We start from the raw sequence: 20,347 nt of genomic DNA, 5'->3' as shown, positions 1-20,347 counted from the left end.
TCATTGGCCCCTTCACTTCTGTCACCGTCAATGGGTCCCTTGAGAAGGCACTACCTGATTTTCGTGATTGTCTTTGCCGGACTACCACTGTGTCCCCTTCTTTTATTTTGGCGTCTGTTGCGTGTCTCCTCCGATCAGCATATTCCTTCATTTTTGTTTTCGCTTTTTTGTCTCTCGCAGCTATGTCTTTTTGCTCCACACTTTCCAGTTCTTTCACTTGTGGCAACCTCGTTCTGCTTGATCGCCCCAACACCAGTTCAGCGGGGCACCTTCCTGTGGAACTGTGAGGAGTGTTCCGATAGTCTCTCAGTACTTGGCATAGTGCTTGTCCAATTGAGATCTGCATTAACCTGGCCTTCTGTATTGCCTTTTTGATGGTTCCCATGAACCATTCGGCCATTCCGTTTGCTTGTGGCCACAGAGGTGTAATTCTTCTATGGTGAATCCCAAGGCATTCCATAAACATTTTGAATTCTTCGCCAGAAAATGGTGGACCATTGTCTGTCTTCAGTGTCTGTGGCGAGCCCCATTCCTGCGAATACGTCATCCAGAACTGGCAGAGTTGTATTTGCCGAGGTTGATGCTACTTGTCTCACTATTGGGAACCTGGAGAACTCATCTATTATTACCAACAGGTACTTTCCTGTCTCCAGAGGCCCATAGAAATCAGCTGCCAGTTCTGTCCACACTGCCTTTGGAAGTTTGGACATTTGCAGTGGCTCCGGCTTTGATGGGGGCCCTGTTATTTGGCAGATGTGACAGTGCATCACGGTTTCTTCTACCATGTTGTCTAGTCCCGGGAACCACACTTTTTCTAGTAGCATTTTTTTGGTTGCTACAATCCCTTGATGTGACTCATGTGCTACTTCTACCGTCCTTCTCCTCAGCGTTCGGGGCATTACTATCCGGGTGCCTCTCATCACTATTCCATTCTCGCTTTCTGAGAGCTCTTCACTGATCTTTTTGAATGCCATAAAGAGAGTGGTCCCTGACCAGTTAGGAGTAACTTAGAGTTATAAGGTAAACATTCATTGACAATTATATTCGTAGAACAATATTGTTTATTCAAATAGTGTTGATACGTTTTACACTGTATTTTTTCATTGTTAGTGCATATGTTACATACAAATAATTAACATCTTAAAGGTGCCCACTGTACAGGGAAGGGGGAGGGTAGTGCAGTGATCAGGAATGGTGTGGGTAGGTGAAGTGACAATTCAATCGTAAATTGCTTTTAACAATTGAAGATGGCTTCACAGGGGAGCTTGCCGGAATTAATCCACAATCAGGTTTAGCATTAGTGTAGCATCATAAATAACAGGTGTACAAGGTCACACTCCGATTATGTGTAATAGTTGGTAGTCGACGTTTCGACCCTCGTAGTAGGGATGGTACCCCTTAAATGGCGGGTCTTCCTCAGGACAGTGAAAGGGGGGATGTGGGCAGTTCCTATAGGGAAAAGGGCAGTTAAAATAGATTACTAAATGATCACTTAATGGAAACTATTTACACAGGGGTACATTAATTAACATCATACATTGATATAGCCTGCACTTGGTCCAAATGGACCATAGGGCAAAGTACCAGGTATCGTTATGTCTCATTCAAGCACCTTTGACGATGTAGAGGAGTGGGAAGGTGTGGGAGTGCTGCAGCCCCCTCCCTGTCTAGGTTTCATTCAGCGACAGCAGCATGTCCGAAGAGCCTGCGGAATTCAACAGAGGCAACCCCAAACTCAACGATTTGCCTGGCCACACCGCAGTGAAAAAGGCATTCCTTTTCATACAGCAGAAAGTTGACAAGGAGGGCTCACGCTGGCCCCTGGGTTTGTCAGACGAGTTCTTCCTTCGATTTCTTCGAGCCAGAGATTTCCATATTGATCTGGCATTCAAGCTTTTCCAAAACTATCACAAGTGAAGAGCTGAATGTTCTGAAATAACTGCAGACCTGCATCCATCTTCTGTGCTTGGCCTCCTGCGTAGTGGTTACCATGGAGTGCTGGGAGAAAGGGACTCCCAGGGGAGCAGAGTTCTCATTTACAGGATTGCTCAGTGGGACCCAAAGTTGTTTACAGCATATGAAGTATTCCGCTTAAGCCTAATCACCTCAGAGCTCCTAGTGCAAGAGCTAGAGATCCAGTGCAATGGGATCAAGGCCAATTTCGATCTTCAATGGTGGCGGCTCGTGCATGCCTTTCAGATTACTCCAATGCTTGTCAAGAGGATTGCCTCAGTGCTTACGGATTCATTTCCCATCAAAGTTCGGGGTATCCATCTGATAAATGAGCCTTTAATTTTTCCATCCCGTCTTTGCATTAATGAGACCTGTTATGCCTGAAAAAATGAAGGAAAGGATCTATATGCATGGAAGTGACTACATAGAGAGCCTGCAGCAGCACTTTGGAGCGGACATCCTCTCTCCCGAATACGGCATGGATGAACTGTGAGAGGAATGGACCGAATTTAAAATGAGGTCAGAAGAATATCTTCTTGACATTTTTCAGGCTACCTAGTATGAGTACAAAATGTGTCAGCCAAGCGTGGACTGTTCTTCACGGTGATAGCGGAGATGGTCATGCACAGTGGCAACTCAGCAGCAATAGATGCTGTGCTGTAGGCAGTTAATAAACATTTCAAAATCCCCGAATTAAAAGTGAGAAAGTTCTCTGTCCGAAACAGTATACATGCAGTTTACATGGGCAAATAGAATCCTTGGTCAGTTTCATCTCATGCGTCAGACAAGGTTTTACGAATGCACCAGAATACTGTTTACGAATGACACACTTTTTAACCTGCAACTCCTGCGTGTATACAAGTTTGTTAGTTGCAGTCCTGCCAAGCATCACGCATCAGGCGTTAGACTAACGCATTTCAGTGCGGTGGTACTCTGCATCACCGCACTGAAAGGCAAAGTCACGCATAAATGGGATAGTGCCTCCTTGGCTGTCAATCCATAGTAGCTTTGATAATGTTGAGTAAACTGAAGGAATGGCAGCGCGCCGTGTCATGCGCGCTGCTTTCGACAGGCTTGGGGCTGACTGAGGTAATACTAGCTGCAGCTAATAACTCACTTGGCAGCTAGGGTGACCAACCGTCCGTGAATTTCACTGACAGTCCGTAATTTGGACATCACGTCCGTTGTCCGTGAGGAAACCTTTTACGGACGCCTTTTGTCCGTAATTTTGGCCATCACAGGGAGCAGCACTGCTCCCCTGTGAGAGGCCTCACCTTCCTGATGGGGCGCCTCGCGCTCCTCCTTGAGCAAAAGAGCAGCCCCTCGCCGCCCATTGTCATTCTGTATGGGGCTGATGATTGCCATACAGAATGTCAATGGGGCAGTCTGGGCTGGTAAAGCATGTGGCGGCCTCCTCCTGCCTCGGTGTACAGCAGGGCGTTCTGTAAAATAAAAGGCAAAACGCTAATGCTGCAACTTTAGCAACGTAAGAAAACAGTTTATATAAAGAAGCCTGTAAAATAAGTTAAAAAGAACGGGTTATCGTTCTTTCACTGTCTCATCATTTTCTAAATGAAGTATTTTCAATATTATATCTAACAAAGCCATGGTTGCTGCTTTTTTTATTTTAAGCAAATAACAACCATTGACAAAGCCAATAGTCCTGGTTTTTGTTGGTGTAATGATACTTGCTGTATTATATTTCTGGATGCAATGACAGAAACAACATAATACCAGTCGGGCGGAACACTACGCTAGCGCTGATTTTTAGCCCAGGTGTTTTAAACTACGCCCTTAATTACATTGAACACCCCCTTTGAAGAGACCCACCCGCAGTGGAGAAGTGTGGCTCAATGGTTAGAGCGGCAGACCCTGATGCAGAGGTCTGGCCCTGGACCAGGGTTCAATTCCTGACGCGGCAGGGTCTTGGGTCCAAATGTCCGTGGGCTCGATAATTCTCGCCTCAGTGCCTACTCTAACCATGGGTTCCACTCTGCAACTCTGGGCAATAGCTTGCTTAATCTCCACAACGGCCCCTTCAGCGCCGGGGATGCCTGGCTTCACCTTGGAGATGCCCAGGAGGGACCATCTCACAGGGAAAGCCAGGACGGGTTCCCCAGCGTTATACAGCGCCAGGACACTCCGAGATGGAGTCACAGTGCGCTTTACAAGTATACACATTTTAGTTATTATACACCACTTAAAGCCCTGGAAACAACACCATGTCACAGTCACCTCACATCCTGGCACTGTGCCTCATGTGTGACTCATGACTTCTATGTTTTCAGACTGCCTATGTGCAGGGGCATGGTGAACTTTACCCCACCCCACCCAACCCCTTGCTTTAGGAACTACAGCGAGGGTAAAGTTCTTCATGGGCCTCTTCTGTCTGGAACTCTGTAGACAAAGGCTCAGCTCATAATGTGAAAAGGTGGGTGAGTAAATAAGTGAAGGAATGTGTGAATGGCTGGATGAATGACTGAAAAGATGAATGGATGAATGAAAGGGTGAATAGATAGATAAAAGAAAGGATGGATGGATGAGTGGAAGTATGGATGAGGGAAAAGGTAAATAGATGCATGGGGTGGAAGGGTAGATGGATGGGTAAAAGGGTGGATGGGTGTATGAAAGGATGGATGGATGAGTGAAAGCTTAGATGATGGGCGAGTGAATGGGTGGATAGATGAGTGAAAGGATGGATGGATTGAATTGATAAGTGAAATGGTGAATGTATGGATGGATGAGTAAAAGGGGTAGATGGACAAAAGGATGAATAGATGAGTGAAGAAGTGAAAGGGTGGATGGATGAGAGAACGGATGGATGGATGAGTGAAAGGATGGATGAGTAATAGGATCAATGGATGGAATAAATGAATGGATGAGTAGATGGATGGGTGGATGATGGATGGATGGATGGATAAGTGAAAGGGGGATGGAGAGAGAAAGGGAGGATGAATGACTGAAAGGGTGAATGGGTGGATGGATAAGTGACTGGGTGGATGGATGAGTAAGTGAATGAATGAATGAATGGCTGGATGGGAGAAGGGGTTAATGGCTGGATGGATGAGTGAACAGATGGATGGGTGAAAAAGTGGATGGATGACTGTACGGATGAATGGGGCGAAAGGGTGGATAGATGAATAATGGATGGATGACTGAAAGGGTGGATGAAGGGATGGATGAGTGTAATGATGGATGGAAGGATATATGGTGGATAGGTTTGCAAATGTTTGAATATGTTTGTATATAAATGGGAAAACAAACGTTGTGGAGGGTCAAGGGGAATATATTAAACGACCTGTCTGCTCGCTCCCCTACTGTTAGAATACAAAACACACAATAGAGCAGAACAGGTCTGGGAATGTTGTGTAACTAAACCAGTGACTATGGAACAACAGGATGCATATGTGAACCAATGTTGTTGGAAGTTATTGGAAAACAAAAGGCTTGTACAAAACCCATCAGCCCACCCTTACGGTGGAGTTTACGTCACGTGGGAATTGCTGATCAATCCAAACCACATCCAGCCATTCAGTGCCGGTGTGAGAATGGATGTCAGAAATCTAGCCATGATGTTTACCATGGAGTGGACTTGATAATGTGCAGTGCTTAAGTGGTAGTGATGGGTAAAATTGGCTACACAGATACTGAAGGAACGTATATACAGAAATCTGTGTGTCAAGGTTTAAAAACACGCCTGGTAGTAAGACTACCTCTTGGCGCTGTGCAGATTGGTCGACATGTTTCAGCTTACGGGGAATTACCCCAGCTTTCTTCAGGACCTAATATATAGAATAGCTACTGCAACTATGACTACAGGTGATATATTAAATGAAAAGTGACAATAAGTTTACTAATAGATAGATACATAGATACATATCTACCAGGAACTTTAATGCTTGAACGTCCACTGGCGGGAGAGAAGCATGTCTTCTTCCTATCAACAAACAAAAATAATTGTACAACGACACTAGTTTACACATACACAACCATTTGAGTCCAGAGAGACCGTAAAGAAAAACACACCTGCATGAATAATTGACATTCTGCATATATAGAAAAAGCATAATAGCTTAATCACTTAGAGGCATTTCCTCCCAGTGATACTCACCCAGCCTTGTGTGGGTGAAGACCTCACCTCACCCGGCAACCGCTCGGGAGTATGAGGCCCCGCTCTACGGTGTAGAAAAAAGGGACACAGTGAGAAACTCTACAATGCCCAAGCCAATTGCTCTACACACATAACCCAAAGAACGTGTGATAGGAACCCGTCTGTCAAGCCAAAAACCACACACACCATCCTGTATGGCACATTATAAATAGCATGTTTCATATCTAACCTCACACGACGTAGTATGGACACTTAAGACTGCAGACAATTAAGAGTGCCTCTAGATAATCTTGTGTAAGGTTTTCATTCAGTTGTATAAACTGTTGGGCTACTATACAACCCAGTCAAAAGAGGGGCATTGGTGGGAGAAATAATTAAATGTCAAAGAATGCTAGACAACAGAGTCCCCTTTTGTAACACGGCCGTGTCGAGAAAAAGACCCATCCAAGCTACCTCTGGTGTTATGTAGTCAGCAAAAGCTGACTGGTGTTGCCTTATCTATAGAAACTGCTGAAAAGAGGAGAGTCCAATTGGACACTCACCTGTCCGTCGGTGACCCTGGTCATGAGCCAAGCGGAAGTGGAGGTGATTGTGGACCCGCCCTTCACCCTTAAGTAACCGCCGATCGATAGACAATGAGGTACAAGGGGCGTTCACTTTACAGAACTATCGGGACAGGCGCGGAAGGAGACACTACTCCATCGCGCATGCGCATTTATTTAGACAATATCGGTAATGATTTAAACACAATTCATTGTTTTTCAAGAGATGTTTATATGCCAGATCGCTGATGTAAATAAAGCGTTACATGCCTTCTATTAGAATCGTGCTTTCATTCGAACTGGTGTCTACCTCTGAACTCGCGCGCATGGCCGCACCGGGAGACGCTAATCCCATGGGCATGCGCCCGGCGGATAGCACTTTACTGGGCTTGTAGTGCATTGAAAAACTATGTGCACAGCAAAGTCACACGTGTGTTATCGAATTAGAGTCACCAATGACCCACAGAACAGGTGATCTTTTTGCACCATAAAAACATAAAAATGCTGTTCAGTCTCATCGTGGCAATGTCCACTATGAGTCCAGTAAAAAGTATATTTTTCTACTCTAAATGCATATCTGCAAAGATCTTTCCATCCACATAGAAATACTTGTGGAGAGAGAAGTACAAGATATTCCAAAATAAGGTCAGTAATGGTCTGATGGGCGTGTGCACCAACAAAAGTCACTCTGTAGTGGAACGTCACTCAACCTCCTAAGGGATTGTCATATTTGAACAGTAAATATCATAAAGTTTATGCACGTGTACAGAGTACAGTGGATGTTATTCAAGTGTCATAAAAGAGGGATAGTGGTTGTGACTAGGCAGACAAATGGGCGACGCACACATAATTTGGGTGAGCTATAAAGGTGCAAATAATTATTGTTCGCAATAATTATTTGCACCTTAAGACAGGGAATATTAAGCACAACTGATGGAAATCGCAGACTTAAAAGGACCCAAGTTACTCCTGATTTATTTTATAAAGATATTAAAACGCTTGGGGGAGATGAAATTGTTATCTGCACACAGGGGGGGGCACCAGCATATGAAGGTGCTAGTGGCATTTCAGATGATCTCTGATAAGGTGACGGAGCTGTTGTCTGTGCCAAATGGAAAACAGACTAACGAGGACCTCAAGTGCTTTGATCACCACTACTCAAAAGCAGCTCAGAATTTAAGGGTACCCTCGGTGCTAGGTCCAGCTGCAGCATTCCCACGCGTAGTACCTTCCATTGGAACAGGAGCAGATGCTTGGGAAGACAGATTTGTAGCAGGAATGCCCAGAGATTCATTCATCGTCAGTTCCTTATCCTGGGCACTCTTTAGCAAGTTCTTTTTAATAGATTCAAAATTGGTTGTGATCTGCTGTTAAAATCTCGCCAATCTGTCCTCAATTGACAGTAACCTGGCTAGTATGCGCTGTATAGAAGTTGAAATGAGACAGCCTACTTTTGACCAAAAACCCTCATCATCAAAGGTGGAAGACCAACATGAGGAATCGTGGGTAAAGAATTTAATGCAGGCATAGTCTCATGCGATTGCCCATGGATTACAGATGCAGTGTCTACCAGCTCACCACGTTTGTTCAGTTTGGCAATTTCTTGGATTTTTTCCTTTCTATGTACGCCCTCCTCGTTTCCTTTTAGGAACTGTTCCCGATGTATGCTTTAATGGATTAGGCAAAACTTTAGGGGTAGTCCGCATTGATGCTCGGGTAGCTAACCCGCCTGCAGTAATTCTCGGGATGTTATGTGTAGTTCGGCCAAACTGGCGGGGCTCCCCATCAATCGAAGTATTCACCATTTCTTGGGGTAATTGATTACCACTTTGGTTCGGGACCCCAGAATCGTTAACTGGATCAGTATGATGCTCCGGGGTGCGTGCCAACATTATTCCCCCAATGATGAGCGTTTAGTGAGTACCAGTTCCTGTGAGAGGAGACGCTCAGTAATTCCAATCTCGTGCGCCAATACCGACGTAGCTCTTGTGATGAACTGATCAAGTGTCCCTGCTACATGCCCATCTGTTGCAGCTTTCCTCCCCTTCCCTTCACGTCCTGACATTAAGGGTTTAGTAGAGCACTCTAGTTTCGCACAGGATAGCAGTAATAATTAATGGCAGAATTTTAAGCTGAAATGGCTAACTTTGCAGACTGTTGCTGTTATAGGGGGGGCCGAGCCCGGCCTCCTCCGTTCTCCAACGGGCTCAAAGGGGCCACAACCTTGGCCTGGGCCTTGCCCGGGGCGCGCCCGCGCAGCGGGATGCGCAAGGAGCTAAGTAGGCAGCAGGGAGGGGCTAATGCGCCTCAGGTGCTGTTGCCGCTGGACTCCTGGGGCCTGTAGTCCACCTCTTGGCCCAGCAATATGGAGCAGCTCTCCTATAACAAAGTTCCAGCAGGTCTCCCTGAGCGATGCAGCATAGATGTGTGCACTGCTCTCAGCAATACCAACAGTTATTTCTAGATGCCTGGGGTGCAGCTTTTAATTGTGTAGTAGGTGCAGTGGAACCAAGGCCAGTAAGTTTGAGGGTCCCAAACAACTCTGATTATTGTTCTGTTTTACAGCCGTCCTGGAACCCCTTATACTTATTTGCACTAGGCCGTGGCACTCTTGCAACAACTCTAATGCAGTTCAAAAATGATTTTATTAAGATAAAGGAGTACAGTGATGTAAAAGGTACAATAACAGTGAAACAAAGTTCCAGCAGGTCTCCCTTAGCAATGCGGCACCCACGCAGCGGGTGCCGCGAGGAGCTAAGTAGGCGGCACGGAGGGGCTAATGCGCTGCAGGTGCTGTCAGCGCTGCAGGTGCTGTTGGCGCGGGACTCCTGGGGCCTGTAGTCCACTCTTGTCCCAGCAAAATGGAGCAGCTCTCCTTTAAGAAAGTTCCAGCAGGTCGCCCTCAGCGTTGCGGCACCCACACAGCGGGTGCCCCGAGGAGCTTAGTAGGCGGCAGGGAGTGGGTAATGCACCTCAGGTGCTGTCGGCGCAGGACTCCTGGGGCCTGTAGTCAACCTCTTGGCCCAGCAAAATGGAGCAGCTCTCTTTTAACAAAGTTCAAGCAGGTCTCCCTCAGCGATGCAGCACCCATGCAGCGGGTGCTGTGAGGAGCTAAGTAGGCGGCAGGGAGGGGCTAATGCGCCTCAGGTGCTGTCGGCGCGGGACTCCTGGGGCCTGTAGTCCACCTCTTGGCCCAGCAATATGGAGCAGCTCTCCTTTAACAAAGTTCAAGCAGGTCTCCCTCAGCGATGCAGCACCCATGCAGCGGGTGCTGTGAGGAGCTAAGTAGGCGGCAGGGAGGGGCTAATGCGCCTCAGGTGCTGTCGGCGCGGGATTCCTGGGGCCTGTAGTCCACCTCTTGGCCCAGCGATATGGAGCAGCTCTCCTTTAACAAAGTTCCAGCAGGTCTCCATCAGCGATGCGGCATAGGTGTGTGCACTGGTCTCAGCAATACCAACAGTTATTTCTACATGCCTGGGGTGCAGCTTTTAATTGTGCATTAGGTGCAGTGGAACCAAGGCCAGTAAGTTTGAGGGTCCCATACAACTCTGATTATTGTTTTGTTTTACAGTCGTCCTGCGTCCCCTTATACTTATTTGCACTAGGCCATGGCACTCTTGCAACACCTCTAATGCAGTTCAAAAATGATTGTATTAAGATAAAGGAGTACAGTAACGTAAAAGGTACAATAACAGTGAAAGAAAAAGAATTACATACAATATAGCAATATTAAAGTAAGTAAAGAAGAAAAACCTGAGTGAAATACAGTCAGCTATATCATGTACAAAAAAAGGAACAGTATAATATGAAACATTGGTTCAGAAAGGAAACGTATATGATTTACAAAAATTTGAGATATAAAATACAGTTAGGATAAGTTACATAATAGCAACATGAAGGAAGTTAAAGATGTTTAGGAACTTCTTGCTGGCGAGGATTATGGGACAGAGAAGGTTTGGCACTCATGTCAATGAACATCGTGACAGGTGACCATAAGTTTAAACGTTTCGTAGCCATGTGTAATGGGTATGCAAATGTTGTATCCAGTCTCTGATTGTAGCAAAGAGCATACCACCATGCTTGATAAGATGACTTAGTAAAGTCTTTCCAATTTTTGGTCACTTGTTGAAATGCCACTGCCAATAATAAATCTATGATCTTGACATTAAAGGCACCACATACCCAAATAGGAGACAAACTTCCTAAAAAAAATGTGATAAAGAGAAAGGGTGATTAGAGTTAAAGATGGAATTGATTTGAGACCATACCTTTTCCCAAAAGTCTCTAACAAGTGTGCAGTGGAAAAGCATGTGACAAAGATCAGCACGTGGTGATGAGCAGGACCAACAAGTATCCAGAAGATGAGAGTGTTGTATATTAAGAATTAATTGAGAAAGTAAGAGCCTATTATATATAAAGAAGAGTGTTTGTGTGGTGTTTACAGCCCTAGAGGATTTCCTAATTTTAAGCCATATATTATCCCAAAAGTCCACAGACCAATAGGAGTCTAAGGGCCAGTTGTAGATTATCAGCATTTACCGATTCTAAAATATCGAATTAGACCGATTCGGTAATTTACAATCGGTAAATTCTATGTAGGTATCCAATCGTAAAATTCGGTAAATACCAAATCAGTATTTACCGATTCAGTATTCCCCATTCATTCCTAGGGGCCTTAAGGCCCATAGGAATAAATGGGAATTACCGAATCGGTAAATGCCGATTCGGTAAAAGGGGGAAACATTGAAGGGTGGCACCCCTGAATTGCGTATGGGTACACATGTGGCACACATACATGCCTTAAGGGCATGTATGTCTGCCACATGGCACTGTTATTATTTGCATACATTCGCATTTTTTATGGTTTTCGAAATTTACCACCAACTTGTAGTTGGTGGTAAATAATGAGTCCTGAAATGAGAAAATCACTCATTTGAGTGCTCCCTATATATCAGGATTCGGTAATTTGCTGAATCGGTATTTTAGAATTCGGTAATTTACCAATTCCTTAAATTACCGATTTGGTAAATTACGGAATCCTTAATTTAGGCCCCTACTTATGAAAAGACTAATTCCGGTCGGTAACGGATGAAATTCAGCAATTTCGGTCGTTACCGACCGGAATTAGGCTTCCTACATCTGGCCCCTGCTCTTTTTCCCATAATGTATCTACCTTGGTTTTTTCTCTCAAACTGGATGAGGTATGAAAAAACTTGTATATAACGGATGCCTTGGATTTGTTAATAATAAGGGATCGTAGTTTGTCTGTATGATAAAGTCCAGGGGAAGTGTCTGGTGAGAGGGGTATATAATGTGTATAAGCGGCTTGAACAGCCTGTAATAAAATAGAGTATTTAGAACTAAGATTAGAAGGCAGGGTAAATAAAGTGCAAGCCTGTGCAAAAGATAGAGGTTGGCCGTTGTCATATAATTGATGTACCCAAATCAGAACCCATTTGTCGTAATTTGATGATGGCCGAGTTAGCGTTCAACTGTAGCTACACGTTTCATTCTTATATTGGCCAAACTTGAAAACGCCATTTTGCGTGTTACGGCGGCCATCTTAGATCATGAGCGGCCTCGTGGCCAGTATGGCCTTTAGTCCGTTGTCCGTGCCATTGACCACTTGAGTTTGCCCAGCAACAGGCTATTTTTAGTAACGGTCAAGCCTGTACATGCGCAGTCCGCATTGACCAGTCACCCCTTAGGAATGTGTCGCAAACTGACCAGTGGGTTTGAAACCCTCCAATGAGCTGGCAGTGTTCCAAAACATGACCATATATGTCCATAATACTCTGTAACTTTGTACCGCCTGTTCTTTTTATTACCTGTTAAACGTATAAAAGAGGGGGTCACACCGATGTTCGGTGTGATACTTCTTGCATTACCGAAGGGTGCTGTAGGAATGTACCACCACCCCATGGGGTCTTAATAAACTTGTTCTTTGCATTTTTCAGTTTCCGTGCCAACAGTTCTTTCAGTGTAAGTGGGTTATCTTCGGAACATGTAGGCCTTGGGAACCCAATACCACAAATTGGCGACTCTGGTGGGACTCATCGGCGACTCGGATGCCCGAAGGAGAGGTTGTGACGAAGGTCTGGATACTCGCCATGGACGCGCGCTGCCACTGAGTGACCCGAGTCTTGGCACCCACGGTGTTTTTTCCTTTCCTTCCGATCTGACCTTCCAGGTGGCGCCGGTCTCCGACTGAGTCCTCGATTGCCCGTGTCGCTGGATAAAGTGCCGTTTGGCTGATTCGATTGCAAGACCTTGGCAGTTGGAAACTGGACCTTTGAGGCTTTGGGTAAGATTTGTGATCGGTAAGGTAGTCTGCGGACGCTTACTGAAGTTCTATGATTTGTGATCGGTAAGGTAGTCTGCGGACGCTTACTGAAGTTCTATGATTTGTGATCGGTAAGGTAGTCCTTGGACGCTTGTCGAAGTCCTATGATCTATGATTTTGATTTGAGTTAGATAACATTTGTGAATTTGTGAATTTGTGAATTTGTGATCTTTGAAAAAGTATATGTGTAGTGCACTTCACATAGGCAGGCATGTAGAGATGTTTCTCTAACTTTGTTTTTTTCCTCTGAGCGGCACATTTGTGTGAAGTACTGTAAGTGCCATTTTATACAGTGTCACGCTTTCGTGGTACTTTTTGAACATGCCTGTTTTCAGCACCCTCCGAGGGATGTGCTGTCTTGGAAATGGTACCACAATTAGGTTAGCAGAAGCACAGCCGGCTTCCCCAGAAGGAACACCAAATAGGGACATGTATGTAAAGCATGGCCTTCCCCCTATAATGTACAGCAAATTATGGCATAAGTATACAAAGTCGGATCCTGAATTGCAATGGCCACTACATGGGTCATTCGATTTGCGAAAAGTACAGTTTGTGGAGCAATGTTTGTTTCAACGAAGGTCTAGACAGAACATGTTTGATTGTGTGCGAATGTGGGAGAAAGCGGTGCGTGAGCGAATGAAACGTGAAGTTGCCTTGGCGGACAAAGAGCAGCGCAAGGCTGCTCGGGATAAGGCTTTACAGCTTGAGGAAAAAGAGGAGCAGGAAAAGAAAGAAAGGGAGGAACGGGAACGTAAATTGCAAACGACGGGTCAATTCCCTATTCGTCGACCGCTTTATCCTGTCCTTAATAATGAAATTGATGATTTTTCTTTATTAGATCGATCACCGCCTCCGTACGTCTCGCCTACGGCTCCTCTTGCAGAATCGGACGATGAAGGACAGGATAAGTCGTCGGGAAAGAAAGGGGTATCCGCTCTCAGGTTTACCGCGGAGAGATCCGCGCATTTACGTAGTTGGGCTCGTAAAGTGAATACGAAGTTTGTTACTCAGTCTGAAATTATTGCTGAAAGGAGTACTTGGACAGACCAAGAGTTAGTGTATTTTATGTCCGCTTTGGCAGATGAAGTTGTTAACTTATTTCGTAAATTTTCAGATACGTTAGAACCTAAAGATGTGTCAGTTCATCGTGAGAATTTAGAAACAGGTGTCTTTGTTCTTGCAGATGTCGATGCCTTTTACAAGCAACTGATCAAGCTGCAAGATGAAACTATCAGATTACGGGACGAGCAGAAAAAGATTAAGGAGTCCGGGCTGGAATCCGACGGGCAGTCTAAGGAGTGTTCTCTCCGGGGTTCAGATAAGAGTTCTGCAATGCATGTTATGCCTATGCGTGAAGCTGCACCCTTGTATGTTCCACCGAAAGGGGAAGGTACAGATGATGATAGAAGGTCAAAAGATGCAAAGGGGTATTTTGTATATAATTGGGTGTATACGCCTTGGAATAGAGCGGATGTTATGGCATTGAAAAATTCTCTAATCTAAAAAAGGACATTAGATGGTATACTCAGGAAAAGGCATATCCCTACCTGCAGGCCAACTTTTATCAAGAACCTAATTACAACCAAGGGCAATCAGGAAACACAAACAGATATCGTAGACGAGGCATTAATTTCTCCGATACATTTTCTACTGATTCCGATAATGAGATAGGCCAGGACAATGACGGACAATACTATGAGGGAAGACCTTTTCGAGGTAGACCTATGGGACACCAGCCATACCGAGGGCAATCATCTCCTTTTTTAGGGAGAGGTCAGTTTCGTGGAAGGAACAAACGCTGGGATCCAGACAGGAGGGAACCACAGCAGGGAGCCCCTCTACATCAACAGCCATATGTAAAAACCAGACACAACCAATACTGGCGTTAAATACTGATGACATGATCACACTAAACAGGAATGATGATCTACCAATCTTTAATCTGTCATCTATACAGTTGAACAATGAGGAACGTTCTGTGTTGAGCAGAGGCCTCTCGTTTGTTCCCAGTACCCACCCTAACATCTTCAAAATATACCAAGATCTATTCTCCTTTTTCAGGAAGGTCCGTTTGAAAAAGTTTTTTTTAGACCGCCCAGCAGTAACGAGCGAGACCAACCGCTCAAACTGCAAACCCCCATCACAATTTACCCCAACCTTGGAAATGGTTGGCCCGGAGGTTCATGTCTTTGAACAAACTGTTTTAAAGGAAGTTGGTAGGCTAACTAAGACATCTCAATCCGTTCGTTATAACCTCACGATAACAGAAAATAAGGCACTTCAAACCTTAAAATCCAACAAAGAATTGATTGTGAAACCATGTGATAAAGGGGGAGGGATTGCTGTTCTTGATAAGGTGGATTACGAGAAAAAGATTAATAACATGTTGTCAGTGACCCACCATTACAGGAAAGCACATCCAAGGGACCTAATGAAACTCAAACGAACTATTGAGGATATAACTAGTCAAGCTCTGGAGAGAGGTGACATCTGCCAACAGGAGTTTAATTTCCTTAATAAATCTTGTCCTGTAACCCCAGCCCTCTATGGACTCCCAAAAACTCATAAATGTGTAACTGACCCTCCTATGCGGCCAATCATTTCTACCATTGGCTCCAGCACCGAGCCACTTTCAAAATTTGTTGATTCCTTCTTATGTCCGCTAACCCGGACTTATACCTCCTTTATTCGCGATACTGGTGACATTATCTCGAAATTGGAAGGTATGGCATTTAATCCTCAGACGGAGATACTCGTGACGCTTGACATTGAGGCGTTGTACACCAACATCCCTCAGTGTCAAGCGTTACAGTCAGTTGCCGACCTCCTCTCCAGGACTCCGGGTGATAGACCTGACAGGTTTATACTTGAATGCCTGGAAGTTGTTTTATTTAACAACTTTTTTGAGTTCAATGGGGCGCTCTTCCAACAAATTATGGGTACCAGCATGGGGGCATCTTGTGCCCCCAGCGTAGCGAATATCTATATGGGGGAGTGGGAGAGGAGAAATATCTTTAATGAAGTGGCTCCATTCTTTGATAATGTTATCACATGGAGGCGCTTCATCGATGATATTTTCCTGATCTGGAGAGGTGATGAAGAGTCCCTAAAAGAATACCTATTATGGCTTAATGCCAGCGACAGCAACTTAACCTTTACTGCCAATAGTAGCACACAAAGTGTGGAATTCCTGGATATTTGTATATCCGGAACCAACACTGTTCTGGAGGTAAGTCTATTCCGAAAACCCACAGCCAAAAATACAATCCTACAATATCAAAGCTACCACCCCTCCATACAAAAAGATTCAATCCCGTTTGGAGAATTTCTTCGCATTCGAAGAAATTGCAGTACTATGTCGGAATTTCATAGACATGGAGATGCTCTGAGATCTAGGCTGCTAATCAGAGGTTATCCGAAACGACTAGTACGCCATGCCTATAAGAGGGCTAAGTACTATGATAGAGATGCCCTATTAGAAGGCAATCAACGAGCCAAGAAAGATCAAGTGGTCTGTGTGGTGAACCATTCCCCGTTCAACTTTAAACTTAAGAATATCATTCAGCGAAACTGGAAAACATTGAACATAGGAGATGAAGAGTCCAATTTAGAACCACCCCTAGTAGCATTCCGCAGGAATCGTAACCTACGGGACATTTTGGTCCATACAAGAATGGAAGGTGCTAATAAGATGAGACAAAGTACCATCACAGGATTACCACCTGTTTTAGGAAATCACAGATGTGGCGGCTGCCATGCATGTGATACTGCCCAAGTTACTGATTGCCTTGTACATAAGGACAAACAGATTGTACTTAAGGATTTCACTAATTGTCGGAGCAAAAACATAATTTACAGTATTCTTTGCCCCTGCAATATGATATATATAGGGGAAACAGGACGTGAATTCCGTGTCCGCCTGAGCGAACACAAATCTGCAATCCGTAACAAGCGCATTGAAGCGCCCCTTGTTAAACACTTCAACGAAAAAGGTCACTTGGAAAATGAAATTCGTTGGTGTATTCTCGAAAAGGTAAAGGGTAGTGTTGGTATCCCTATGGATATCTCACGCAAACGACGTGAGTGCTTTTGGATTTTTTTCCTCGACTCTGTAAAGCAGGGATTGAATGAGGAGATCCAGTGGATTATAACTAAACCCTGGTAACTATTAACAACTTAAATTACAAGGGCTCTGGAATACTTCTCTGAATACCTGCCAGAAATTGAGGTTAGAAATTTAGGTATCATGTAGTGAAGTCATGACATTATCTGTGCTGTGCTGAGATTCAGATATGTCTTTATTACTTTTTGTGGAATACCGATAATTGTATTATTTTCCTTGGGACGAATCAGTAACAAATGTGTGCGAAAACAATAAATAGAAGTACCTCCATCTTCCCTAGCATTGTAGAACTATTTTGCACCATGAGTGCAGTTTGTGTAACTGACTAATGTTACCATTTTCAATTGTATATTGACATCGTAGGTACCAATTTGGATGTCTGGTCTAAATACCCTGTGCACGAGATGAGCTAGGGAAAGTGACGCTTATCCAGTTATTATACTTGAATCTTGTGCCTTTCTATAGGGACCATTAGAATAAGACTGCAGTCCTTTATTGCCTTATTGACATCACCTCAAGATGGCGGCTCCGGTTTAGTCCGTTTTCTATCTTTAGTGCTCTTGTCAACGTATCGAAGTCGAGATATTGAATATTAGTTAGGTATTTGCTTTTCTCTACCCAATTTATACATGTAGGCAGTTGCTGCTTCGGTGAATGGAGTTCCTAGTAACATATTGTAAGCGTTTCTTCAAAGTTCGCTAAACACTACTCTAAGATGGCGGTAGCGTATGGTCCGTTTTTTATGTCTTCGCGTCTTGATTCAGAGCAATAGATCACGGGCAGTCCCCGCAGCTGTAGCGTATTGCTGGACTCTGGCGGGCTATTTAAGAGGGAGGTTACTACCTATAATCGCGGAGTAAACTACGGACGACGGCAGAGGCGGCTTGCATTGGGGACCAGGATCTTTGGATCTTGCAAAATGTAAGTAAACGGCGGGATCCAGATCGAATAATTGTTAGAATATGTAACAGAATTTTGTGGGAGGTACTGACCGCTTTGTTTAAACTAAAAGGGGATGGTATACTCTAATTAAAACATGTGCGTCTCGAGTTTCGAGTCTGCCAAAACGGGATGGTATACTTGAACCCAAATGTGTGTGCATTTAATTTCGGCTTTGGCAGAGCACACACGCTGGGTGCAACAATGGAACGTTGGTCCCAGAATGATTGGTTTCTAGAACAGATGTCTGTTTCCTGTAGGAGACCTTGACCAACCTATTGTACCAAAAGGGGATGGAATACTCTTACTAGAAATTTGTGTTTCTCTAATATCGACCCTGCCAAAAAGAGATGGTATGCTCTAACTCAAATGTATGTGCACTTAATTTTGGCCTTGGCAGAGCACACATGGTTGGATGCAAGTCTTGCATTTTCTTAATGTAGAAGAGAATCAGTTTCCTCTTACATATTTTACATATGTTCTTGTTGTAGGTATCTACATGATTAAAGACATACCATTTTATGAGGATTATACAACTAGGAAAATTATTTAAAAGTAAGTAGCATTATATGCACTTTAAAACAGCGATTCTCACTTTGAAAGGATATATGTCATGTATCTACAATTATTTTATTTTAGATGTGGCGTCCCCTCCACACCACCAACGAAAAATAAGTCGACCTTAGAGACAGTTATAAGCCCTCCTCTGCCGGGTTCTGTCCCCTTGTATACAGTTCAGGTAAAAAGGTTTTTTCTTTGGTAGGCATATAGTTCAATATGTGCTAGGATGTTATCAGGGTTGAACAGCAACTTTCGTTATTGTTATAGGTTCCTAAAAAAACAGCTGCCTTATCCATTAATAAAAAAGGAATATAAATCTGGCCTGGTGAACATCTACGTATCTCCAGGTAATTATGAGTGTCCATGCTTGTATAGTATACAGTAAAATGTAAGGTTCTGTATACAAGCTGAAAGATTAAAATAATTTCCATGCTTTCCCTGCATTAGATCGGGCTTAAGTGTTTGGAAACGAGTAGAAACACCCCTAAATGCCTGTACGTGTCCTAGAAAGGTACATACTGAAGAGGTTCCTTCTTTGTGCTAGATGATATGTATATCAACTGCATTATAAAAATAAAAATAAAAATAAATTGCTCTTTCGCTTGTGTTATTGGATATCACACTGTGGCTTATGGGTTATAAGGTTACGTTTGTTAGTGTCAAGTTGGATGAACTTTTAAGTATGTACAATGGTCCATTCTGTTGTCTCAAATGTGATTTAAAACAGACTATGTATTGTAGGGCATATTAGTAAATTACTTCTTTCTTGTGCATATCGTTCCAGATCTGCACCCCAGGTTGAGAGATCCTATACCATACTGTCTGTTTGGTCCTGATGAAGGTGGTCCCTTATGCGGCATTTCCACCGAAACGCGTCGACCTTTCTTCTCCTGTTGAAATCTAAATGACTTTGGTCATTTACTGGACTACAGTCTCAATGTTATAGGAAATCTCCTTTTTTGCTGTCTTTGTGATGGAATGGATGTTTAGGAGGATGTCTGTGGTGTGTGCGTGGCTCTTTACCTGGTGTGCTTATTTAATTGATTTCATGTTTTGTATAAATTTGAAGAAATAAGGACAATTTGATTGTGTTGTAAAATGTTTTTTTGTAGCTATTGTGTAAAATGTATATATTTTTTATAACTGATGAATTTTGAAAAATATGATATAAAAAAGGAGTAATAAAAAAAAGAGGAGAAAAAAATGACTTTTTAAACTGCTAAAATGAAATAAAATGAAAAAAACTCTTCATCTTGTGTAGACATTGTTGGTATATGCCCTATGTTTGAGAGGTTACTCCTATAGTTTAAGTAGTTATAGGTCAAGAGGGAGTTCTTTTCTTGTTCTTGTTATTGCCTTCCCCTCTACTCCCTGACCTGAAAGCAATTCCCAGAGGGGGTCCCCTTTCCTTACTTATTGAAAAATTCTCTACCTGATCTTCGTAAGAATCCGGCAGCATTCTACGAGGGGGTGGAAGGGGCTATTTCATCTTGTGTGATGACTCTGGTTGATATAGATTTGTTCTTTGGGTTAATACTTCCGCCTGATATGTGGAGACAAATTCGTAAGAATAATGATGAGACAGTACTAGGGGGTACATGGAAAGAGATTAATCAAGCTGATCTAGAAAGGAAACCAGCATGCAAACCTTGTCAGTTGATTTTGGACCTTCCAGCGGCTATTTTGATTAAATTAAAAACGCTTGTTCCTTCTAAAAAGATAGATTGGACCATGTTAGCTTCGTGCAAACAAAAGCCTGATGAAACGGTTTCAGA

General features: G+C 43.7%; 1 long non-coding RNA gene and 1 pseudogene across 1 annotated transcript; both read left to right on the top strand.

Moving 5' to 3' along the window:
* The first annotated feature begins 1,692 nt into the window (after positions 1 to 1,692).
* Positions 1,693 to 2,512, top strand: LOC147734866 (alpha-tocopherol transfer protein pseudogene; annotated as a pseudogene).
* A 15,415-nt stretch (positions 2,513 to 17,927) lies between these two features.
* LOC147734865 (uncharacterized) lies at positions 17,928 to 19,756 on the top strand. The gene is made up of 6 exons (XR_015307608.1): positions 17,928 to 17,993; positions 18,503 to 18,566; positions 18,651 to 18,750; positions 18,840 to 18,919; positions 19,020 to 19,083; positions 19,357 to 19,756. It is a non-coding gene; the product is annotated as an uncharacterized LOC147734865 (long non-coding RNA).
* Positions 19,757 to 20,347: the final 591 nt, after the last annotated feature.

This window comes from Lissotriton vulgaris, chromosome 1_2, assembly GCF_964263255.1.
Source record: "Lissotriton vulgaris chromosome 1_2, aLisVul1.2, whole genome shotgun sequence".
Lineage (NCBI taxonomy): Eukaryota > Metazoa > Chordata > Amphibia > Caudata > Salamandridae > Lissotriton > Lissotriton vulgaris.
The sequence above is the reverse complement of the archived record's forward strand: the minus strand, read 5'-3'. Positions and strand labels throughout refer to the sequence as shown.